The sequence below is a fragment of the Equus asinus genome, chromosome 20 (assembly GCF_041296235.1).
Source record: "Equus asinus isolate D_3611 breed Donkey chromosome 20, EquAss-T2T_v2, whole genome shotgun sequence".
In the NCBI taxonomy this organism is placed as follows: Eukaryota; Metazoa; Chordata; class Mammalia; order Perissodactyla; family Equidae; genus Equus; species Equus asinus.
Window position 1 is genome coordinate 96791134 of NC_091809.1, and position 25545 is coordinate 96816678.

Genomic DNA, 25545 nt, shown 5'->3' on the forward strand with positions numbered 1-25545 from the left:
TGTTCTAAAGAAAATGTATTTTTCTAGTCCAACCAACTTTGCAGAGTAAGAGACAAAACGGAATGTTTGTTTACCTTTTGAAAAGACTTCGATATCTAATATTTTATATCAGATCCTATTTTCTAATCTTAATTAATCCATGACTTTCTGATGTAGTGAATTGCAAATAGTCATTTATAAGGTGATCCTTTGGAAGTTTGAAACATTTTTTTTCTGTTTTTTCTCCCCAAATCCCCCCAGCACATAGTTGTATATTTTAGTTGTGGGTCCTTCTAGTTGTGGCATGGGGGACGCCATCTGAACGTGGCCTGACGAGCGGTGCCACGTCTGTGCCCAGGATTTGAACCAGCAATACCCCAAGCCGCCGAAGCAGAGCGCCAACTTAACCGCTCGGCCATGGGGCCTGCCCCTGAAACATTTTTTTACTGGGGAAAAAAGTTCTTTGTGAGGACTAGATTTTCACACTAGCCCTCAAAAGTCTGGTTAAGCCATGATATACCTAAAAGGGCAGTAGGCATGAAAGAACTGAGGCAGTGCTATTTTGGAGATGGAAAGAACACAGATATTAGAGCCAAAGAGAGCTTAAGCCTAGGCTGAATCTAGGTTAGCTGCGTACCAGTTTTGCAATATCGGGCAAATAATTTTACCTCCCCACGCCCCAGTGGCGTCACTTATAAAATCGGGATAATCCTTGGATCCCAGGATTTTTGCTGCGAGGACAGCACACGGATTGAGAGCAGAGGCTCTGAAGCCAAATACCTGTTTTGAATTCTGGCTCTGCCATTTACTTGCTAGGAACCTTGGACAAATTACTTAATTTCTCTATGCATCAATTTCCTCATCTATAAAATGAGCATGAAGCAGAAACTTACCTCTAGAGTTGTGTCAGTTGTGTCGGGTTGAGTCAATATATAGAGAGGGCTTAGAATAATACGTGGCACCTGTAAGCACTATAAAAGTGTTATTATTATTATTAGGTATGCCTCCCGTCTTTTCTTAAACAATAACAAACTATCTTAAACTTAAAAAAATGTATAGATAGATAATAGAGTTACTTTCCTAAGAAATTGATTTGGTTCATGGTAATTTCCTACAATATATGGAAATGAAATTTCATCCCCAGAATGCGCAAATGAGGAAAGGAGGATTGTGTCTAGCCAGAACACAATTTCAGACGCACCATTCACTTGGTTTAGAAAGAATGTCAAGTGTTACCTGTTCTTCACGAGAAGGAGAACAAGCAACAAGTCTCTGCAGCCAGACATAGAAAGCATTGTTTTGAGAAAACGGAAAGGCGATCCCAGACGTGCTTGGGCAAGATTATCATTCCACTGCCTTTTAATTACAATTACCATACTAAAAATAGTTGTATTGTACTTCGTTCATTCACCATTGTTCAATAGCCCCATTTGTGAAATATGAACATATTTGATGCCTTGCAAATGAAGACAGCTGGATGCTTAAAACGCGGTTTGACATATTAAATAGGCTGACTGAGAGTCTTAATGTAGTCTTTTACCCTGGTACAGTGAAATTGTTGTTTATCAGATATATCATTAATTCCTAGGATTAGGCAGGGGTGGGGGAGGGAATGTGATTTTAACGGCAAATGTGAGGTTGCCAACGTTTTAGCTTCACCTACTTGGGAAGGCTAACTCCTAAACGTTGTAACGAACCGGAGTCACGGCCAACCTTCCAAGATGCCGAAATGGTGCTCCATCCGGGAGACAGAGTGGAAGAGTAAATGAGGGAGGGATTACATGAGAAGAGCTAGTCACCTTCTTTTTCTAAAATCTGCCGTCCCTAGGAGGCATGACATCACTGAGACCATGGCCTCAGGGAAAAAATAGACCTTTCTTGGACCCAGACTTGGACCCTTGGATAAGGCAATGACTTGCTGTGGGGCATAGGGTTGCGGTGTTATAGTGTGGAGGTCCCTTAGCTTTGAATATTCCTGCACAGCAGGGTGTCGTCCCCAGAAATAGGGCTTCTAGCTGGAGAATATCTGAAAATAAAAATAATGCTAAGCACCACTGACACACTGTAACTTATTTTGAAGTTCGACTTGGAACTGGAAATTCACAATGCTGCTCTTGGTATTTTTCAATTGGTTTATTGAGACAAAAAAGGGCTCCAAGGCCTACGCGCAGATCACCATGGAATTTTCCAGGGATCCCAGCCCAACCAGGACAAGTTATCTCAAGGGCAGTCCAATTTGACGGCGGATAACCAGGGACTTCAACTAAGGAGAGAAAACCAGAATAACATGAAGCGGTGCCAGAGAAAGCATGAAGCATTCTGGGACACTTGGCTCTCCCGGTTTCCTCTTAAAATTATTTTTATTATTACAAACAACTTTGTAGAAAGTTTATTCCGTAACCTCTTCAATAAAATTATTGACATATCTGTATGAATACTTACAACTTTGTCCATATGTACATATCTTACTTACAAGAATTTAGTCACTCTGAATTGATGGGGGTCTCACTTCTCATGTAGCATTATTTATAACACTATTTTCCTTGACTTTTTCTACATATGTACGGTCTGACCTTATATTTAACATTTGATATATCTTATCCAGTTGATATAACAGCAGCTTATTTTCTCAAAGGTGAACCAACTTCTTACTCCTTATTGTTGGATTCTGACCAAAAGAACAAAACCAAGTAAGCAAATGAACAAACCAACATTCCCACCGTAATTTTAGAAAAGTTTGTTGTTTGTTTCTTTTTATACCCAAAGAAATATTTTATTTGAACACACTGTCAACACACTATTAGGTGATCAAACGTAAAAGTTTTGATAGTGGCAACTCTAAAAATGGCTAACAATCTTAGGAACAATGCAACTAATTACAGGAAAAAATGAAGAAAAAACGTGTTTATTCTTTTGTCTCTATAACATAGTGGACTTCGCTGAAGTCTGATATGACCACTCAGAAGGCCAAAATGAGCCAACTGTGCTGTACTCCGAAATCTCATTTATTCACTTATTCATTCATTTATGCAACTAATATTTACACACCTATTCTATGCTACACTATTCTGGCCATAAAAATACCCCTTTCTTCACAGACCTTATTGCAGGGAACGTAGAAGAAATAAATGAATACATAACAAAATGTCAGGTAGTGATGAGCATTACAAGGAAAAGTCAAGAAGGGTATCGGGGTAGAGAATGACAGGTGTGGGATGAAATGGGGCACTGCTGTGTTAGAAAGTGTGGTCTGGGAGTTTTCTCTGACGAGGGGGTAGTGGAAGGGAGTGATTCCTACGTGTGTCTGTGGAAGGAGAGGTCTCGTGTGTACCCGTGGAGGAAGTACAGCTTACTTTCACAGCTCTTCATTGTCTTTTATTCATTCATTCGAACAACATTCATTTCTGTGAACGTGCTCCTACTTTGATAGCGATGGGAGATGAGTGAACCATACAGGCGTGGGATCTGCCTCACAGAGTTTATGGAAAGATGAGAAATTATAAGTGTATTAATGCTTTGAGAGAGGAAGTGCAGGGGGCTTTTTATGCCTGGGAGGTCAAGGAAGGCTGCCCTGAGGAAGTGACCTTTAAGCAGAGGAGTAGGTGTGAGCCGGATTAATGTGACAAAGGCGCTGAGAGTGAGGGAAATTTATAAGCGGGGGCGGGGGGGGTTCACTGTATAACCTTGTTTCGATGATGACTTTCAACTTTGTCACCTATCCAACCTCCTGAGGGCTAGGAAGTAACATCATTTGATCGTATGTCCTTGCTGCTCTCTGGCAGATGTACAATTGCACAAATTACTTAGCAGCAGATGAATAAGGGAAAAGACACAGCACAGGGGGCAAAAACAATAACAATACAACCCAAACTGCATGACTCTATTCGTACTCAAGATCTGGACATTTTTATTTACAGTGGGTTTTATTGCCGATCAATCCTTGTGACAGCTGGACTGCCCTTTGAAACACAGAATTGGGGTAATAAATTTTCCAAAGATCATTTCAAGCTATGGTCATTTCCGGTTTTGTTTCTGATTGGACTCATAAATTTTCTTGGGTCTTTAAAGTAAGATTTATAATAGAGAAGCAGCAGTAGGAGGCGAAAACACCAAAACCCTACAAGAAAAAGTATGTAAGTTTTTTTCTTTGTCTATACCAACTGATCCTTTGAAACCCAGTATGGCAATGATGTAGGGTAGGAAAGCTATTGGCTCATCCCATAAGTCCATACTCTACTCGCAACTGTTTATAAGAGAGAAAAATTAGAAACAATGTGAGGGTTTTGCATAATGAGGTATGGTTCCTCTATACTATGGAATACACTGTAGCCATTAGACATCACACTGTAAAAGAAGGCTTCGTGGCATGGGGGAACATTCACAATAGATTAATTTGAAAAAGCAGGATGCCAAACAGAATTTTAGTGTGATAAAAATTAGGTCACAATATAATTACAAAGAAAACTCAGGGCCAGCCCCCAAGGACTAGTGGTCAAATTCAGTGCGCTCTGCTTCAGAGGCCTGGGCCCAGTTCCCAGGTATAGACCTACACCACTCCTCTCTCAGGGGCCATGCTGTGGCTGCAGCCCACATACAAAAAAAGGAATATTGGCAGCAGATGTTAGCCCAGGGAGAATCTTCTTCACCAAAAAACCCAAAACCTCAACAAAGAAAAAACCAATATTTTGACAGGTGCTATGTCTGTTTAATGAAATCATAGATTATTTTCTTCTTCATGTTTGCATTTTCCAAATTTTTTGTCACAAGCATGTATTGGTTTTTTAATCTGACAAAAAAAAAAAGCAATGGATGTTCTTGTCCTTTTTTTTTGGTGAGGAAGATTTGCTCTGAGCTGACATTTGTTGCCAATCCTCCTCATTTTTTTTTTTTTTGGCTTGAGGAAGATTAGCCTTGAGCTAACATCTGTGCCAATCTTCCTCTATTTTGTATGTGGGTCACTGCCACAGTGTGGCTTGATGAGTGGTGTTGGTCTGTGCCCGGAATCTGAACCTGTGAACCTGGCCATGGAAGTGGAGCATGTTGGACTTAACCACTACACCACAAGGCTGGCCTCCCTTCACCCTTTTATTTTTAATTGCAAAGAGAAAGGAGGGATTTGAGTAGCCATCATTTTTATAATGAACAGACATCCATGTGAAAGATGGGAATTTTCTTTAGATAGGTTTTGAATCAGTAGCTTTTATGAGTGAAGTAAAGGACAAGAGTTGCTGCAGAGGATCCGAACAGGCTTTGTTGTGTGAGAGAGTGCTTGGGGACTATTGACTTTTATTTTAAAAAAAAAATCAAGAGAGAGGGCCAATGAAATAAGACAACTTTAAAAGGAGTCAGTTACTCTTTATAAAGAGTAATTCTTCTGTTATAAATGACAGGTTTAAATAATGCCCCTAGAAGCGTCACTTACGCTTCATGACCCCAACTTCTGACCTTTTACCTGGAATGTGTTCAATGCATTCTTAGTAGCACCTTGTGGGTCTGTTTGGTGGTTGTCTCTTTATTTTGTATACAGGGTGTGTGTGCATGTGTGCATGTATGCATGCATTTATGAAGTCCACCTTTATTTTTATGGTCTCTGGATTTTGTGTTATGCTTAGAAAAGCCTTTCAAGTTTATAAAAGTTTGCCCATATTTTCTTCTAGTGTTTTTATAGATTTCACTCTTTACATTGAAATCCTAAATTCTGGTGGGTTTTATTTTAGTGTAAGGATTAAGGTAGAGAACAAGATTTCTGTGTTTCAGTATGGCTAGCTTGTTGTTTTAATAGCATGTATTGAAATCTATCTTTTTTTTCAATAATTTAAAATTCACCTTTATGTTATACTCAATTTTCATGTCCTTTAGGTCTGTTTCTGGATTCTATGACTTTTCACTCATCTTTTGGTCTGTTTCTAAACCAATACCAGAATATTTTAATTACCACAGTTTTGTAGTATACTTTGTTAATGTATTAGGTCAAATCCCCCCAAATCCATCCCTTTTCTTTTTCAAAAGCATGTTGTAATTTTTTTGGAGTTTAATGCATTTCTTAAATGGCTTGACTTAACACTTTGCCTTACTAACTAGAATGGATTCTTCTTCTCTTAAAAAAAATATTATCCAGCAGCTGGCCCAGTGGCATAGTCATTTAGTTCATGTGCTCCACTTCAGTGGCCCAGGGGTTGCTGGTTCAGATCCTGGGTGTGGACCTATCCACTGCTCATCAAGCCATGCTGTGGTATCATCCCACATAAAAATAGAGGAAGATTGGCACAGATGTTAGCTCAGGGACAATCTTCCTCACCAAAAAAAAAAAAAAAAAAAAAAAGTAATAAAAATAAAAATTTAAAAAAATATTATCCAGAGAGTGAACTTTAGTGCTGCTCATTCTAGCAAAGTGGGGCAAAAACTATGCCAGTTTTTTGAAGACAGAGTCTATTTGTTTTTGGGGCTTCTGTTGAGAAGCAATGTGGTCACTGGCGCTTTAGCTCCCTCTAGCAAACATCCCTTGGCCAAATAGCAAAGCCCCTTTGACATTTGAGCAACGAGATCTCTGGAATCTTAGCCATGTCCGCAGACAAGATCTAGTCTAGCGCCTAATTACACCGTCTAGGACACATTCCAGATGAGGTATTACTGCTCTCTCATTCGGAGTGACTATGACCATCCCATTCACAAAAGAGCCAAGGAAGTCTTTTAAAAAGCAGCTGGTTAACCCATTAGTATCTGATTTTTTAAAATTCCCATTTTTGTATGCCCAGATACATCAACTTAGGTTAAAAAATCAAACCACACATACACATATGAACATAAACCACTTTCTACTGGGTCAGCTGCTAAGAGCACGATTCTGTTTCTAATTTCCCCTTTAAATAACAAATGTCTTCAGAAAGCGATCTGGACTCCGGCACCCTGTCATCTTCAGTCATTTCTGTGTGAGTGATTTCTTACAGTCAATCTCTTCGTTGTTCTGTTCAAAACCTTTTTCTCCAGTGTAAGTTTCCTGTATCTTGCTTGTCAACCTGTCTGTTGAGACTTTCTTCCGAAGTTTCCCAAACCTGGCTTTTCGCTTCTGGCTTCTTCTTTTGCTCTTATTACTCTGTATTTGCTCCTGTCACTTCAGTAGGCACCTGTGGGGAACCGTGCTCAGCCCATGCCTCCCACTTTGTGAGCTACCTGTCTGAGCCTCCCGTGTTCTCTCTCTCCTTCTCCGTGGTTGAGAACATTCATATACAAATGGGGCGGAGGGTGAGGTGCTACAGAGAAAGAGAATCATAAGGCAGATAGGCAGAGAGAAGAGTCCAGAGGCCACATGACCCCAGAGAGAGGAGGAAATGGGACCTGCTTCCTGCCTAACGGCGCCTCAGCTCTAGTCCTTTGTGAGGACTTGCTGAGTTCCTACTCCAGGGTTCCACAGACACCCTCATCTCCTCCCAACAAATCTCCCCCTTTGGGCTTCAGACAGTTGAAGAGGCTTCTGTTTCTTGCATTCCCTGAGTGGGAGACGACACCCCCAGCCCTGAGGATTGTCCTGGGTACTCTCCTTTTCTCTACATGAAACGCCAATCGATCGGAGAATTTCTTAAAAATAATACTCACCACCTTTGAATTGATGACTTTGAATCTATGTCTCTAAAATATGAAATTTCTTTGTTTTCCAAAGGAATTATCCAAAGGAAGAGGAGATTTACTGAGGTAGAGAGAGTGCGCTATTGAGTCGGACTGCCTAAGTAGCCTGAGATCTCAGGACATCTCTGTGCTCCAGTTTCCCCATCTGTAAAATGGAATAACAGAAGTATCTAGTTTACAGGGGTTTGTGAAATTGAATGAGGTAACGCATACAAAGCTCTTAGAACAGTGCTCAACACATTGCGAACCTGCAATAAATATAGTTTTTATTATTATTTACAGCAACACATTCCTACCTGGTCTTCCACAAGAATTTTAACATATCCATCTCGGGACTTCTCAGCTTCCTGCCAAAGAGAGCAACCCTGCATGCCTTCCTGGGCCTTCAGGGGCTTCTCTGTTCAAGCCAACAGTCCTGGAGTTTGACCTCTGTTTGACTTCAGAGCTTGTGCTTATTCTATTAGAAGAGCAGTTCCCAAATTGACTGCATCTCAGATCCCAAAGATACAGGATCAAAATCTTCCAGATTGGGACTTGGGAATCTGTATTTTAAAAAACTCCTCAGTTAATTCTAGCAGACCTGACCATTGGATCAGAGTTTGGGGAACCACTGTGGATGACACTACTTTATCCTCACCAACTTCATCTGTAAGATGGGCACAGTAAATATCTGTCTCAGAGAATTGTTAACTTAGTATATGTTGAATCTTCACTGCATGCCAGGCACTGTGCTAAGGGTTTTCTATCTATCATCTCATTTAATGCTCACAACAAGCTTGTGAAGGAGATACTAGATTATCTCCATATTACAGGTGAGGAAACTGAGGTACAAAGAGGCTAAGTTACTTGATAAAAGTCGTTCAGCTAGTAAGTTTGGGGAGCGAGCAGATCAACTGCTGGGGTTAATGTGAAGATTATATTAGATGATGTATTTAAAGCACTGACACGCAGTAGCTGCTTAATAAATTTTCTCTTTGCCCTTCCTTTCATCCATGTGATTCTATTCGTGCTCAGTGTATTTTAGATTGAAGACAATAGTTTGATCTTAATGGTGCCCAGAGAATTGAAAGTTCAGTATTCTGGAAGGTAAAAAATAAAAAGGAAGAAGGTACCAGTGGAAGATGGAGGCATTTGGGATCCCCAGCAGAGAGAAACACAAGGGAAAGTATAATTACTTATGGAAGAACAGGTGCACACGAGGAGAAACAGTGGCTGGCCACTAAGGGTAGGGAAAGGCAGGAGGATAGAATTTAAAAGAGGAAAACCAAGGCATGAGGGTAGAACCACATCATCTCAGGGGGGCAGAGTCCTAAACGGACACCTGTTCCAGCCCCCTCCCACCATATGGTCATCCAGTTCTTGCTTAGACACTTTCTGTGACAAGAAACTCAACTTGTCACAGCAGAGGAGGCTCTAGTTGTTAGAAAATTCTTCATATTGATTCATTCTAGAGTTTCATGGGACCCCCTTGTACCCCTTAGGGCCCTGAAGAATAAGTCTAATTTCTCTTCTATTTGACAGCTCTTCAAATATATAAAGACAGATACTTTGTATCTCCTGGGGCAAAACCTTCTGCTTCCTTTAATCTTCTCTCACATGATGTAGTTCCCAGCTTCTTTACATCTCCTTGTGCATGTAGACAATTTTTCTTTGTCAAGCCTTAATTGGAGACAATTGTGCACGTGCGTAATGACTAGAACTGGGCAGCACTGTAACACCCATCTTTCTTTACATACCAGACTTCTATCAATGCCGCCTAAGATGGCATTCATTTATTTTGGTAGCCACACTTCATAGAAGACTCACATTGAGTTGTCTGTCAGCTAAGACCCTTAGTCTTGTTCTTACACGCATCTGTTAAGATACTCTGCCCCCAGTCTGCCTTTCAGCAGTGGGTTTCCCAGGGTGGGACTCCCACATTTATTTCTTTTTTAAAAAAATTTTTGCTTATTCTCCTCAAAGCCCCCCAGTACATGGTTGTATATTTTAGTTGTGGGTCCTTCTAGTTGTGCTATGTGGGAGGCCACCTCAGCATGGCTTGATGAGCAGTACTAGGTCCGCACCCAGGATCTGAACCGGCGAAACCCTGGGACACTGAAGCAGAGCGTGTGAACTTAACCACTCGGCCACAGGGCCGGCCCCTCGACATTTGTTTCTGTTACAGACAATCCATTGCTCCAACACGAATTTGGTTTACATTATGTAATGGCATCTCTTCCCCTCCTGGCTTTGGGTCATCTGGAAATGTGATGCAAATCCTCTGGGTTTTCATTCAGAGCACTGATAAAAGTCCTGAAGTCTGGGTCTTAGAGTGGGCCTCTGTCATCCTGGTGGTTAAGTAGTGTGATATGAAGGTTTCGAAGTTCAATAAACCTGGTTTGAATTATGGCCCTGCCACCTACTGTGTGACCTTGGGCCAGCTGGTTAAACTCTGAGTTCCAGTTTCCTCCACTGTATCATGAGGATTAAGGGAGAAGGTGCAGGGAAAGCATTAAGCACATAGTAGATGCTGCACGAATGTTGATCCCCTCCACCTTTCCTTCAGGTCAACATAGATTCATTAATCAGCATCCTCAGGTTATGGTTCCTGAACCAGTTGTTCATCCATTAATTATAGTAGAATCCAGGCCTATATATCTTCATCTTGTCCCCAAATCTTGTCAAGTGCATTGCTAAAATCCCACTTACACAGAGTCGTCTCCTCATGGAATCAGGGCAAAGATAGTAAACAGCAATAAGATTCCACCTGCATGTAAACTTAGGAAGAGTAGTAAACTACCAGTGAAGTTGGTTGGCTTTGAAAACAGTCAACATTCAGGCCACAAGCACTCTTGAGCATCTACTCTGCCTGGCAATGGGCTGGGGGTGGGTAAAGGTTTTACAGTGATTAAAACGCAGGGTCTGTATTCGTGACAATGCTAGAATTCTAGAGTCACAGGGGCTAGTCTGGGTCACAGAATTGAGTGAAGTGATTTAGTTCCACTTGTTCACTATCCGGTCAACAAACATTTATGTGCTACTTGCTAGACTCCAGGCTCTCGCCCCCACCCCCGCCCCAGCCCCCACCCCCACCCCCACCCCCACCCCCACTCCTCCATCCCACCAAAAACAAAAAAGGAGACACCGTCCTTGTACTCAGGGAGTTTAACACCTAGAAGGGTTGGGAGTTCTTTGTGCTAAAGGCCCTCTGCTGAGTGCTTCAGATGCAAAAATAAGACAGATTCTCTGCCCTCTCAGTATCCAAGTTGTATCTTGTTATGGAACATATATTTTCTGTAGCTATTTGTTTCCTTCTATCTCACTGCCTGGACAGCTGTTTGTGGTTTAGTCTGCGGCCGCTGGGAGGGTGTCTGTCACACAGTAGGTGGTCAAAACCCGGTCACTGGAAAGAAATGCAACGGACTCGCTCCGGGGTTGAGCTTTCTCTTTTGAGCGAGAACAGCAGTTCCAATGTGGACGCTTGGAGGTCAAGACGAAGGAAAGGAACGTAAGAACACTTGGATGGAAAAGCCTTCTAGAAATACTACGTATTCGTTCTCTCGTTTGGACTTTGGCAAACCAGAGTGTTTCAGGAAGGGTCTGGCACTCTGTGTTCCTAAAATTGGTTTCCTAGATGGAGTTGGAGGGAGGGGAGTGAGGAAATGCTGCTTTGAGTCAGGGCGCGCCGACTGAAGAAGGGGGAAGGAGGAGGGGTGACAGCGGTGAGCCAGACGCAAGCCAGGGACCCAGAGAAGAGGATCATCCCAGGCAACTGCAAGCAGCGCGGCGTCTGCACCCGCAGCGGCCACGGCGAGCGGGAGACCTGGGAGAAAGGGAGAGGGCAGGAGCGAGGAAACCCAGGGAAGGCGCGCGGATTGGTCCTCTCCTCGGGGCGTGCGCTTCTGTGCGCCAAGCGATTGGTGGCGGGAAAGTAGCAGGTAAACGACCCTCGCCGCCTCGCCATTGGTCAGCGGCCTCTCTAACAGCCACACAACTGGTCAGCAGGCCGCCGAGCCGCGCGCCGATTGGCCGGGGGCCACGGCCGAGACCGGCTCGGTTCGGGCGCGCCGATTGGCTGGCGGGAAGAGGCAGGTATCCGGGCTCCGCGGCTCCTCCATTGGTGGGCGGGGAAGGGGGGTTGGGCACAGCGATTGGTGGGCGGGGGGCCGGGCCTGGGCCGGCGGGGAGCGGATTGGTCGGAAAGTAGGTTAGTGGTGCGACATTTAGGGAAGGCAGAAAGTAGGTCAGGGACGGAGGTGCCTGTTTACCCGCGCCGGACTCACCGCCGCCGCCGCCGCGGGATCTGAGTGGGGGCGCGGGCGCGGGAGCTCCCGCCGAGCCACGGTGAGTGTCGGGCTGGCAGCGGCCGGCGGCGCGGCCCCGGGCACCCCGTCGGGGGCCGTTAGCACCCTGGCAGGCGCGGCGCCCCCGCCGCCGCCCCGGGCGCAGCCCGGCCGCCGGGGAACCCTGTCCGACGTGCCCGCTGCCGGCCTTAAAGGGCCCGTGCCCGCTCCCTGCCCCCACCCGGGCCGCGGGGAGGCTGCGCCCCTTAAAGGCGCCGCGCCTGTCCGCCCCCATCTTCCCTCGCGGGGGCTGGCGCTGCGAGGTAGGGCGGGCAGAGGTGCCACAGGCGCCCTTAAAGGGACCGGGAAAGTGTCCGGGGGAGAACCCACCTCCCCTCCGCGGGCATCGCTACCTGACCGGGGGGTGGGAGCAGCCAGCTGCCTCTTAAAGAGACAGCTCCGCCCTTTGGGAGCAATGGCCCGGCTGAGGGCGAGTCCTAGGATGTATCCCCGGGAGCTGCGGGGACCCCTGAGGGGACCATCCTTGACGGCTGCACCCCAAGGGCGTCGGGCGAGCAGTGCCGCTTCTGCCCTTCCTCCCCCTCTTCTCCACTTCCCTTTCGAGAGCCTGCGGGGCTGGGTGGGGGCGGGGAGGGCGTCTCCGTCGGGCTCGGGGAGTCCGAGCCTGCCCTCCCCTTCGGCCCTGTCGCGGAGGCTGGCGCTGCACCCGGGAATCCCCGGCCCGAAATGGGGCCGACCCCAGCCTGCGAACTTTCGTCCGGCCTGCGCCGTCCGGGTCCTGGGCAGCCCCGGGAGGATCCCCCGTGGGTCTGCGAGCAGGTGCCCGGCGGCGGGGGGCTGTCCTCCCCGCGCCCAGGTGCCGGTCCGCCGGCGGCCCCGGAGCCCGCGAGCCCCGCGGAGGGCGCAGCGAGGCCGGCTCCAGCACCGGGTTTGACAGATGTCGGAGAAGAAAAGGTTCCTGCTCGCGATTGCCGGGCGTTGGTTGACAGCCAGGAGAGTTCTGGTTTGCTCGGAGGACGAGGAGGAGTAGAGATTAATGCAGACCTTGTGGGGCGCGACTCGGCCGCCCCGAGGGGTCGCGGGAGCGGGCTGCGGGGCGCACGCAGGGGCTGGAGGGCAGGCGCAGGCAAGGAGGGGCTGTTCTGGACGGTGGCATCTGTCGTCCAGTGTGTGCTGCCCGGTGGGGAACCAGGCTGACGCTCCTCACCCCGCATTCTCTACCCCCTTGTCCCTCCCTGGCCTTGGCCCCTTGCCGGTCACCTAGCGTCGTTTTGGCACTTTGGCTCTTTCGTTCCCTTCTCCCTGCTTCCATAGCTACCCCTCAGCAAGGAATTATGAGCCAAGTTTTATCACCCGTCTTCCAGAAATAAGAGTCAGTGTTTGTGAAGAAGCATTTCTTGACTGTACCTGTATTTCCAGGATCTTCGTTTTTTAAAAATCCGTTAAAACTGTCCATTAGGTGTATCTCAGTTTCCACAACGCTTGCTTGTGTCATTTGTCCTTCTGACGTCTGCTGCTGTTCCCCCCTTAATCGATTTTTATATGACAACTATTACTTTAATTCTTCTGGTCCCATTGATATCAAGATCTGTCAATTTGGGTTGGTGGAGTTTTTAATTAATGTACTGGTTGAATCATGAGCTTAAAATAATCATTGCTGCTCCTGAGCGGTTTGGAATAATCTCATGCTCTCCGGGCTTGCAAGACTAAAAAATAAAATAAATAAAATAAAACTGCTGTTAAATTTGGTTTCCATATCAATGAAACTCCAAAATATTTTTTAATACACAAAATTGAATCTTTCAATCCATGCTTACTGAGTTCACTTTATTGATGTCTTTAAAAACAGTTTTTTGAATATATTTAGAAGGCTTTAAAATTTCCTGGGTAGGATTTGAGTCTGCCTGCATCATCTGAAGCTGGAGCTGTAGAGGCATTTTGTTTTTGATTGTAGATGTGGCCAGAAAATAATAATAATAATGTTAAAACTGTAGTTAAATTTGTGCCTTATTCCAACCCCTAAAGTTTAAAGAGAGAGAGAGAGGAGCAGGTGTGGTGGAAGAGCACTAGCCCAAGAGTTTGAAGATCCTAGTTCTAGCCCAGACTTGGGCTTTTCTGGCTGTGCCACTTGGGGCAAGTTACTCAACCTTTCTGGATTCTCTTAACCTCAGGTGGAAAGTAAGGCAGTTGAACTAGGTGATCTCAAAGCTTCCCACTGCTCTGAAGTTCTGTGCATCTTTAAATATTTAATACATCTGAATTCAGGTTGGTATTTACCTGCTGGAACCTCCAGAACATCTGAGCTGAAGTCCTATTTTCATAGGAAACTTAAACAGATCAGCAGATGGTGTTTTAAAGAATCCATTTCAACTGATTTATAAAATGATGACTGCCCAGGAGTTGGTCTGCTTTTTGCAAAAGAGGTTTGCATACCTGCCGCAGGCAGGAAAAGGAAGTGGCCCTGCTTTCAGAGGTACCCTCTGCACCAGCAGTGTGTGCACAATTTCTATACTAGACGACAGACAAGCACCGTAGAAAGACCTGGCCATGTTAACAAGACTGCCTAAGAGTGTGTAAAAACTAAATGTTTACTATTTCTCTTTGGTATATGGGTTGCCTTCCTTCTGTGAGCTTTCATCTGTTTGTGAGTCCATCATCAACTCTCACTGTGGTGAGAGAAAGTCGATATTAAAGAAGCAGTTTCCAGCCCTTACGATGTTACAGTTACAGGCAGAGATTTTTCCTAGCATCATGGTAGACACTGGCAGAGAAGTAAAAATCCTTTCCAGACTTCGAGATTTCACTAGCAGCCCAGAAACACAGGCATGTCGCCCTTCTCCACAGTCCTTTCTCTCCTCGTTGCCACTGTATCACAGTGCTCAGACTTAAAACACCCATCCTGGCTTTTCTCCTCCCTCTGTCTTGAAACAAGACCTGCTCTGACTTAAGCTCCCTCAGCATCTCTTCCTTCCTGCTCAGAGTGTACTGTCTCTTTCCCCCGTTGTCTCTTCCTCTCCTCCCATGTCAGAAAAAGCAAGTGGGTCTCTCCTCTGTTCCCTCTTCTTGGACTCTCACTCTGGGCAAGAGCCTGGACTCTGGGAGCAGAAGGACCTGGGGCCTGGGGTGTGGGCTGCGTGGTCTTGGACAAGCGTTTGGCTCCTCTGACCACGGGCTCCTCCTCTGTGGTGTAGTGACAGTGCCTGCCTCATGGAGTCTGTGTGAGGATCAAGGGACATGATGCGTGGAAATGCCTGGCACACAGGAAGCCCTCCCTCTGTGCTTGCTGCCACTCCCGCCACTGCCAGGGTCCTGTCGCTGGAATATCCTTGGTGTTGTTTGCACTCAGCCTCCTCACCAACCCCAGAAAAGCCTTAGTCTTGATTTAGGAGAGCGAGGATGGAGGGGGAAGAAACAGACCTGGCGTGGGCCTGCTGTGCAGGAGGCAGCTGTCACGTGTGTGCTCTTGGTAGCCCTGAGTCTGGATGTCTCTCTCCCCTCTCCCTCCGGGCAGGCTCTCCTAGGGTTGTGAGCTTTCACTTCCTCCACCCTCTCGTCTGCTCCATCCTTAGCTCCTGCCCTCTGGCTTCTCTCTCTACCCTCCTTTGTATTTCTTCTCAAAGGTCTCCCAAAACTTTACGTCTTGAATTCCAGGGGCTTGTGCTTAGTCCAAAATGGTTGTTCTTGGCTGCTTTGTAGCCTTTACCCTGCCTGTCTTTCCCTCTTTCTTGAAATCTCCTCCTCTCTCAGCCTTTGGGTCATGATGCTTTCTTGGTTCTCTTCCTACACACCCTAAAAGTAGGTGTCTGTCCTGGCCTTCGTCTTCTCACTGTCCCCCTCGCCCGAGTCCCATTTCAAGTCCTGATCTGTCTCCTGCTTCAGCTGCTAGCAGGGCCTTTGTGCACATTCACAGCAGCCCGTAGCCAGTGTTCGTGGCCGTGGAGTTACAGGCTGCAAACTGCTTGCAAGGACGGTCTTCTCTCATCCTCATAACGCCCTGCTGCCTGTTGCCCTTCACCCCGACACTGTCCTGAGAGGCAGTTTGGTGGGTGGTTAAGAGCACAGACTTTGGAGCCAGCTTTCATGCCCTAACTGTTCCTTACCACCTTTGTGACTGGTGGTCACGTTGCTTTGCCCTTCATGGCTTGTGTCCTCATCTAGAAGACTGGGATCACTGTTGTCCTTACCTCAAAGAGTTGCGGTATGGATTAAATGAGTTAAAACGTGAAGAATGCGCGAAGCTATTCATGGCACACTGTAAACACCCAGTGAATGTTAGCTGCTCTTTCTTCCCTCTCCATATCCAGCCTGCCCGTCTCCCGGGCCTTGCTCTGTGCACAGGGCTGTCCAGTCAAGCTGGAGGGCTATCTGTTCCCTGGACCAGCCCTCGGCCAATTCCATGCCCCCACCTTCTCCTGTTCACATCTACTCTTCTTTAAGACCCGGCTCCAGTGCTTGGTTGTCCAGGAGCTGTTTCTGTTTTGTTGTCCTTCCTCCTAGCCCTGGCAGCAGTGCCCCCAGCCCTCGGGCTCGCCCTAATTCTCTGCAGTCCTGCTGTGTTCTGCATCATGGTGGGCCGTCTTAGGGAATATCTCACCTGCCTGCTCAGACCAAGCACTTGGGGGGAGTTCCTCTTGGCTTCCTGGCATCGCAGGTACAGGGAGCCTTCAGGATATGCTTGTCTGACTCCAGTGAATGATCTGGAGGAGGGGAGATGGGATTGGTAGGTACTCAGGGACTAAGCAGGTGGAGGGAGGGGGGATAGGCCTGTGGAGAGGTGGGGGCCTGTGAAGGGGGTGGGCCAGGGGCACGAGCGGACGTGGCCGTGAGTCATTAGGTCTGCACGGAAGGAGGGTTTGAGCTGGGACCTCACGTCGGGAGATGAGATTGGATCAGCTTCAGTCATCGCTGCTTCAGGGGAACGCTGAGTGCTGGCATATGATGGGAAGTGATCTTTATGTCAGTACATGCTGTCCTTTTAAATAGTATAAGCTCATGTTTATCCAGCCTGGTGAAAGAAGGGGATGGATGGTCTGTCTAATTTAATATTCTGGTTAATACTCTACCCATTGGATTTTGTACATATGTCGAGTAAAACATTGACATGTATTTATGCCTGCAACTGCTGTCTGAAACGTGTGACCTGGGTGAATTAGTGAGCTGCTTTGAGTCCGATTTACCTCATTTGCAAAACAGGAATGACAATAATGATGATGGTAACAGCAGCTACCATTTACTGAGCACTCGCCTTGTGCCAGCAAGTGCATTCATCACCTTATGCTTATTAACTTGTTGAATCCTCATAACAACCCCATGAGGTCGGTGTGATGATTACCCTTATTTTAGGATAGAGGTGGTTTTGTAAACTGCCCAGGTCCCTCAGCCGGTGCGGGGTGGGGCAGGATTGTGTGCCGGGGCTCGCCGGTCTGCTGTCTGACCACAGTAGTCAGTGCCTGCTGGGGGGAACCGCTGGATCAGATGCTCGGTGTGAAGTGCCCAGCACCTTGCCAGAGCCAAGTGGGCCTCAGTGACTGGTCCCCAGCCTTGTCATTGATGAACGCGGTGCACACCTGCTTTCAAGTGGGACTTAAGTCCTCTGCGGCGGGACCTGAGGGCTGCACGTTTGAGTATTACTCTAGGAGCAGTTACAAGGGCCGCTGAGCATTCTTCTCACATCCTGTGGTGCATTTCTGTCTCTTGCTTCCTGCTGCCTCTCTGTGGCATTGCTCTCACCCTGGCCTCCTGTGGCTCAGCCAGCCCTTGCTCGGGCAGCTCCATGCGGGATGATCCTCCGAACAGAACTGAGCACCTCCTGCCCCCATCGCAGCCATCTGCAGGGTCCTTCCTGGGGAGGAAACCTTTTCAAAAGTCTCTCACCTTCTTCCTCCTCTCCCCAGCTTTTTACCCCAAAGACAGATGTCCACAATATGTATATACATCTATTTTTTTTTAATGCCAGTTGTTCCCGAATACATTTAGATAGTAAGAGAAACATTGTTTTGTGTCAAGAACCTGTTACATAAAAATGTGTTATATAATGTTCAAATATATACTGCATAGTGAAATTAGATACCACTTTTTTTCCCCGAAGAATAAAAAGATAAACACAGGCTACACTGTATATAATTAATCTCGGACTTGGAAGGCATGGAAAGAGGCGCTCTGCCCTCAGAGCTATCGTTTTGAACCTCTGTTATTCTCCTTGATGCTCCGGGTGTAGGATGTATAGGAGGTTGACCTGAATCTGCCATGGAATGCTATTGTGAAATACTCTGGAAGTTGTCTTTTTTTAGGGGGAAAAGTACCTTGAGGTCTTTCTCACTTATAGCTCTCTCCTGTTGAAGCAGAGAGAAGAAGCTCTTTCTGCCCCTCCTGGTTAGACCACCGGGGTCATCTTCTCATCAGTTTTCTGCCCTATCCTCTACTTCCTTCATTTCTTCCCACACAGTGGGGCCAACTTGGCCTTCCAAGAACGGCACTGTTGCCAGCGGCATATGGTTGACACCCCAGGTGCAGTCCTTCAGGCTCCCCAGAGTCTGACCCTGTTCCCCCTCGCCAGCCTTGCCCTCTCACCCCAGCGTCCATTCCCAGACCGAGCTGGGAGCCAGAGGTGGAGCTCTGCTTGTCCCTGCGCTGCCCTGCCCGGGCTCCCCCAGGCCATACTCTCTCCTGCTCTCTGTCTTTACCCAAGGCCCTCTCTTGACCTGAGAGGCATCTCTTTGCCTCAGCCTGCCTTGAATCTCACTTCTTTGCAAAGCCTCCTGTGATGACATTTGCCCCCTTTCTGCACTTCCAAGTACTCTCTCTTTTTTTAACTTTTAATTGCCAACCATTCATTCAGAAGCATTGGTACTTCATAATTAGCAGATTATGATTAACAAATTAGCAAAAATTGATATTGTGTTTCATCAGGATGGCCAGTTCTCTCATTTTTTTAATTGTTTCATGAATAATTATCTTGTCCTCACTTCCCACTCTCCAATTCTACTCGTTTACTCATTCAATGAAGTTTATTGGGTGCCTGCCATGTGCACTGTTCTAGGCACACAAGATACAGCAGTGAACAAAACAGAGTCTCAGTGGGAGGAGGCTGACAATAACGATGAAACCTGGAAACTCCTGGTAGTGGTTGATGCTAGAAAAGCCATCACATAGAGTAAAAGCACAGTGATGATGAGTGGTGGGAAGGAGGTCACTGTACTTGGGTCCTCTGGGGAGGCCCCTCTGAAGAGGTGACATTTGAACTCAGCTGCAGGAAGATCCAGGAAAAAGTATCCCAGGAAGAGGAACAATCAGTGCAAAGGCCCTGAGGTTGGAAGTAGCTTGATTGTTTTTGAGGAAAGTGAAGGTCAGTGTAACTGGATCGTGAGTTCCTTGTGTACAGATTTCATCCTCCCTGTAACCCTCAGCCAGCACTAGAAAGGCCCTGTACATGCTTGCATACAGAATTGGAGTGTTTGCCTTTGGTTATGTATTGTATAAATAGCAGCCTGTTTCTGAGTACCCTGCTCAGAAGGCTTTTAATAAAATGTTATATTGCATATAAACAAATTAAGGGTTTGAAGGGTTTTCTCATAAATGTGCTCCAAGCATGTATCACCAACTATTACTGTTTTGATGATGTTCAGTGCAGAGCTTCAGACCTCAGAATTCTGTCTTACATGCACAAACATCTTAAAAACAGGTTTGTTCCAAAAGTTCATTTGTAAGGCAGTTGTTGGAAACGTGGGATAAATTTTTCTGTAGAAAAAAACATGAACTAAATGGTGGTTTAGTTCCCAGGTGAGCCCACAAAAGCAGTTTAGTGCTGACTGTAGCTGAAACCATGCTGTTGAGTACTAAAGATTATCAGCGTTAATGGAGCCTTCTGCAGCTAGAACCCCCCATCTATACAACATTATAGGGCATTTACTATTAGCATTAAGGGGACCCACTTACCTTAGTCACATGTCCTACTGTTTTTCCAGTCTGTCAAAAAGTTATAAAAGGGATTCTTACCTTTGTGCCTTTAGGATTTAACTGCATGTGTTATAATGATACAGTGGTGTGGAAAGTGGGGAACCCTGGCCTGGGAGATGGGAGAGGCCCCGTCTCCAGTTTTGGCCCAAGCAAGCTACTGACTTGCTGGGTAACTTTGAGTAAGTTCCCCTTATTGAACTTTGATATCTCAGGTCCTTCTTGGCTGTAAAATCCTGTTTTCTTACCATAACAGCAAAACATACGTATATTTCATTGTTCAAACCTGCTCTCAAATGGCTACCTCCAATTTCTTTTGAAGAAGTCGATAACCCCAAAAAATGAGGAACTCAGGAAGTTCCCATGTGTCGTACTCAATAGTTACACATTCGATATGAACCTTGATTTTGATCTGCTATCTTTCTTGATGAGTTGAAAGAAATTTTGTCCTAGAACTTTTGGTCCAGATAAGATTCCTGTGTTCTTGGCCAACTTATCTTCCATATAATTATGTAAATTGGTTTTTCTTTTTAACTCTTAGGGATAAAAATGGTGACTATGGTTTGTTGCTTATGAAATATACTTGTAAGTGCCCTTAGGGAATGGAATGAGTTTGCAGGAAAGAGCAGAGCTGAAAGAGTGTGGGATCAAAAACAATTTTAAATGTTAAATGCAAAGCTATTTTCAGTATCCTGCTGGAAGAAAAAATTTTTTTAAGGCTTTAGACGTTAGAAGAGGTTTCTGCTCCAAAGGAGAAAAGAGCCTCGTGTTTTGCAGTAGTGAAAACTACCTGATCTTTTCACTACCACCCGTTTCTTCCTCCCTCCTCACCTCTGAGTTTTGTTTTTGGCATCATGAGCCACATTTGCCTTTTGAGAGGTTTGATGTTTAAATGACGCGAGTCACAGAGCTCAGCTGGGACTTAGGGTGTTGGGGACTTGGACTTCGGTGACTTAGGGTGTAGGGTGCTCTGTTGTGAACTTCCCCAGTAGATTCTAGGGGAGGGAAGCCTCACTGGGTGTGACAGAGCACTTCCAGCACTGCCTCTGGTCCATTGTGAATGGTATGTTCCATTTTTTTCTCTTTTCCTTACTTGAGGGCATGGCAAGGAGCTGGTTTCTCTGTGGGTTTCACTCTGGAGCAAGAGGGTGGCATTAAACCTGACCTTCCTCCTTAGATGCTAAGATATGAGCAGGAATTTTGTCTTTTTGTTTTCTCCTGTAGCCCTAGGAACTATGACAGTGTCCGCACAGAGTAGTCACTCAATAAATATTTGTTGAACGAGTGAATTCAGCTTAGGAAAACCTCAATTTTCCTTCCCTAACAGTCTGAGCTTGGTCTTGCAAGGTACTTTGGAGTTTAGGTGACCATTCCCTTTTGCTGTCTCTGTTTTTCTTACTCTTCAGGTTGGCCAGATACCAGATCTTTTATTGATGATCAAGACTTAATTGGCCGTGGTTGCCACTGCCCTGCCGGTGTTCATCTTTATGTTATCTTTAATTGACTCCAAAGTACAGCTGATCAATAGCTGAGCAACATCAACTCAAAGAAAACTTGTTGCGTATTTCTTTGGGCATAGTACTACGCATTTATTTGTTCAGTCAACAGATATCTGAAGGGCCATATACCATGCACCATGCTAAAGCCAGAGGAAGAGCAGAAATAGTTGTTGTGGCCAAGGAGCCTGTAGTTTCTTCTACTGGTAGAAGATAATCCAAGGTCATATATAATGCCAGTAAAGTGATCTAGACTGTCTTTGAGTGGTACAGGGATTCAGAGACCAGAGAGATTTTTGTGAGTTGTCATGCTAGCGAGGAGGCTTTGTGGAAGAGGTCAGCTTTCATTTAGACCTTTAGGGATGGGTAGGATTTAGACACACAGACAGGGGTAGCATAGGTATTTCCAGGGAGTGGGTGGGTGGGAACATTGCACAATTAAAAGCACGGAGGTAGGAATGGCCAGTTTGTATTCAGGGACATAGAATTGCCTAGAAAGGAGAGTTCCTAAATAATGGTGGGAATTTAAGTTTGGAAAATCATTCATGGCCTAAATCTGAAACATGTCATTTCAGATGATAATTGCTAATATAGAAAGAGGTCCTATGATGTTATTAGCATTTCGCATGTATTATCTTGTTTAATTTCTCTGAAACCCCATGTGGTAGGTACTATTATTCGTGTCATTTTAGAAATGAGGAAATTGAGGCACAGAGTCATCCAGTAACCTGCCTTAGGTCACATAGCTAATAGGTGGTGGATCCAGGCTCAAAAACCAGGCTCTGGAGGCTCCTGACCAGTGGACTCTCTTGTCCCTCACTGTCCTCTAGAGGCAGGATTTGGGCTTGATTGGGGGTTTTCCAGTCATGATCTGGAAATGGACAAGTTTCTGTTTAGCCCACTTCTTCATTTTGTAGATGAAGAAACTCAGCGAGGTTAAGTGGCAAGCCAGTATACCCAGTGAGGTAGAGACGGTAGGCAGTGCAAAACCACTGAATTTGTTTTATTATGATTATGATTTTAGTGATGTGCAGTGCTTTTCCCTAAACCATTGGTCCGGTGTAGATGTTCCAGCTGCATTGGAATAAAGAGGGCCTAACTGCAGGAGAGCTCTGAGAGGAGCTGCTGGCGGAATCCAGACAGAGGGTGAAAGGAGCCAGGACTGGGAATTAATTGTCAATTATGTTAACAGCACGGCTGTTTTCAGTCACCCTTTAGATTTCTAGAGTACGGGGACATCTGCCTGTGTGAGTGGCTTTCAAGTATGTGAATCTGCACTGCGCTGTGACCGAGGTACCTTGGTTAATGAATTCTCCAGAAGCAAAGCACCATTATGGAAGTTGGATGTTTAAAAACAAATACCCACATTTTCTGGAAAAAGCACAGGATTGGGAGCCAGATAACCTGCCTTCTAGGCTGCTTCTGCTACTTGAGCCACCAGATAGCCTAAGCCAAATCACTTAATGTCTCAAAGTATGGCTGATACCTTAACTGTGGAACAGGTACAATAAGCCTTGTCCAGCCTCTTAGCGTGTGGTCTGATGCTAGAGTGAGATAAGGGAAGAATAAGGGTTTTGAAAGCTGTAAAGTTGCTCCTTGGTGGTAGAGAGCAGTGTCCTGGCTTTAGTAATGAAGGTGTACTGGTCTTACAGGGATAGCCTGGATGGCTCAGAAGGAAGTTCCCTGCCTCAGGGCAGGTTTAGGGATGTGGCGCTGTCCACCACTTGGGTGCTGACGGGCCTCATGTTGCTGGGTAGGGCCATATTTTAAAGATGATGATATATTTCACCCTCAGAGATGGGGAGCCACAGCCTGGGCAGAGATGGAAGGTTAGGCACAGATATCCAAGTTAATCTGTTCTCCTCTGCACACACCTCTCAGGATAGTGATGGGCAGCTGTGAACTGGAAAAACAAGTGTCAGAATCCAGCCAGCTGGCCACTTGGGCATTATGTATGTATCACCTATCCTGAGGCATTAGGCAGACATCCAGAAGAACCTTGATTAGCCTGGGAGACTAATGTGTGAGCCAGCATGCTGTCCAGGTAATTCTTGGTTACAAAACCTGTAGCAGAGTCTTGATATAAAGGCCTGGAGATCCGCCAAATCTTAATTTTTGTTAGTATTGCATGATGGATTTATTATTATTATTATTATTATTATTATTTATAGCAGTACCTAACCTTTGAGTATTTACCATCTGCCAAGAACTGTGCTAAGTGTTTATATGCCTTTTCCCATTTAATCCTCACAGTAGTCCTGTGGGCTGGGCACTGTCAGTCCCACTTTCTAGTTAGGGAAACTGAGATGCAGAGGTGCCTCAGATGATGCACAGACCGTGGAAAAGCTGCGATTCAGACTCAGGACAGTCTCCCTGAAGAGCCTGTTGTCTTAACTGCTGCAGTCTTGTTCCTCACTTTTCCTGGGCCCTGAAATGCTTCCTGTCTCTGGTTTTGAGGTTTCTAACAGCACAGTGGGTCTTTGGAAGGCATTTTTGGTTGACAGACATGTCACCACACAGTGGCTGCAGGTCATTGCAGCTCTCCCCTCTTCAGAGCCCACGGCTGATATCTAGCAGCTCTCACTGGCTGCTGTGTGGCTCATGAGCAAATGGATGCCAACGATGAACGCAGCTAATTGACCAACTCTTGCCAACTAATGCACGTGGGGGAATTTTAAAGAGAGAAAAAGAGGACAGCAAAAGAAATTGCTCAGGGTCGGTGTTACAAAAAGTGGCTGGGTAGCTTGTGGTCTGCTGAGTTTTCGTGTTGATGCTCCTCAAAATCTCTCCGCAAAAGCCTTTCCCAATGTCATGATCCTGATAACACCATTTACCTCTCACATGTGACTTAGAAAGTGCTTTTTACATGCATTGTCTCATTGCGTCTTCCCCATAATCCTGTGAGAAGAGATGTCATAAAGACCCTTTTTGCTGCCTGGGAAATACCTAGAGAGTTTAAGCTACTGTCCAGAATCCCAAAGCTGGTCAGTGGCAGAGCCAGGACTTCAACCCTACTTTTCTGACTTTACCTTCTATTCTCTTCCAAGTTCTTCTTTGCTTTCTCTATTGAAGTTGTTCTTGAATGTTCTGATTTACTGTGTTTAGAACTCAGCAAGAATTATTAAAGTGAAGTATTTTGTATACACATTGTTAGCGAATCAGAATTACTGAATTGGAAGAAATAAAAGGTCACATGATTAGTTCTTGTGTTGGGTTGAGTTGATTTGCACCCACTTTGTATGGTACAGAATATACATATATCTTTTGTGGTATATTACTGGGCCAACAGTCCTTCTAGCTTTAAAAGTCCCAAGGCTTTAATAGATGATGAAACATGGAGTTTATATAATTTCTTTAAAAAGTTGTCCATTGAGTTCTTGGTTAAGAACACAAGCTCCTATTGTCACATTGTTTCCATGGAGAGATTCGCCTTAGCTGGTATCATTTTGTCTCTTGGTGCGTTTTCTAGGAATGGAGTGAGCTGCTGTCGGAGAGGACTGGCCGTGCTTCTCACTTAGTGCTCTCTCCGCTCCTGTTACTGCAGGAGGCTGATTTGCTTTTCTGGACCTTCTCAGTTTGTCCTGTGACCGGAACATAAATCATCTTTGAGATCCTAGTAATTTCATTTTTTTAAAAAGTTTTCCATGAAATAAACCTGAATGGAACAATTTTGTACATAAATTTGAACATCCCCTTTAAAGTGTTTAATTGGTGGTGAGGGGCTTTGCTTGGAGAAGGTAGAACTGGTCTCACTCACGAGCTTCTTACATGAGGTGGGACACAAAGCAAGTTCCTGTATGAGAGAGATCCACAGGCACAATGGCTGGAACCAGGTGGAAGCTGGCTTCTCTCTCATGTAGAGTCTAGAGTCGGTGGTGGTCCAGGCCTCCTGTCTTCAACACGTGGCTTCCTCTTGGTGGTTGAAGGTGGAAACCACTTTTTACCATCTCCCAGGGGAAAGGATCAGGGGGCCCACACGCAGTCATTTTAAGGGCAAGACCTGAAAGTAGTACTTTTTTTTACCCCAGTGGCCAGAACTTAGTCATGTGGCTACATTTAGCTGCAAAGGAAGCTGGGAAATATCTTTAATTGTGAGGTCATGAGTTCAGCAAAATCTCTGTTTTTAATGGTGGAGAGGAGATCAAACGTTGGGGGAAGTTAGCAGTCTGCTGCATCATGGTGCCAATGGGAGGAAGTAAACAGAGTTTGAA

General features: G+C 45.7%; 1 protein-coding gene across 18 annotated transcripts in view; it reads left to right on the plus strand.

Annotated features, from left to right (window-relative positions):
- The first annotated feature begins 11697 nt into the window (after positions 1-11697).
- Positions 11698-25545, plus strand: part of BMAL1 (basic helix-loop-helix ARNT like 1) — a 104607-nt gene continuing 90759 nt past the window's right edge. For 11 of the 18 annotated variants that reach the window (XM_070491160.1, XM_044752934.2, XM_070491155.1 and 8 more), the window contains exon 1: positions 11789-11925. The gene's annotated coding sequence lies outside the window, so the exon portion shown is untranslated. Of the gene's footprint in view, positions 11926-25545 lie in introns of all 18 variants that reach the window. The other 7 variants (XM_044752940.2, XM_044752941.2, XM_044752929.2 and 4 more) reach the window with 6 other exon arrangements.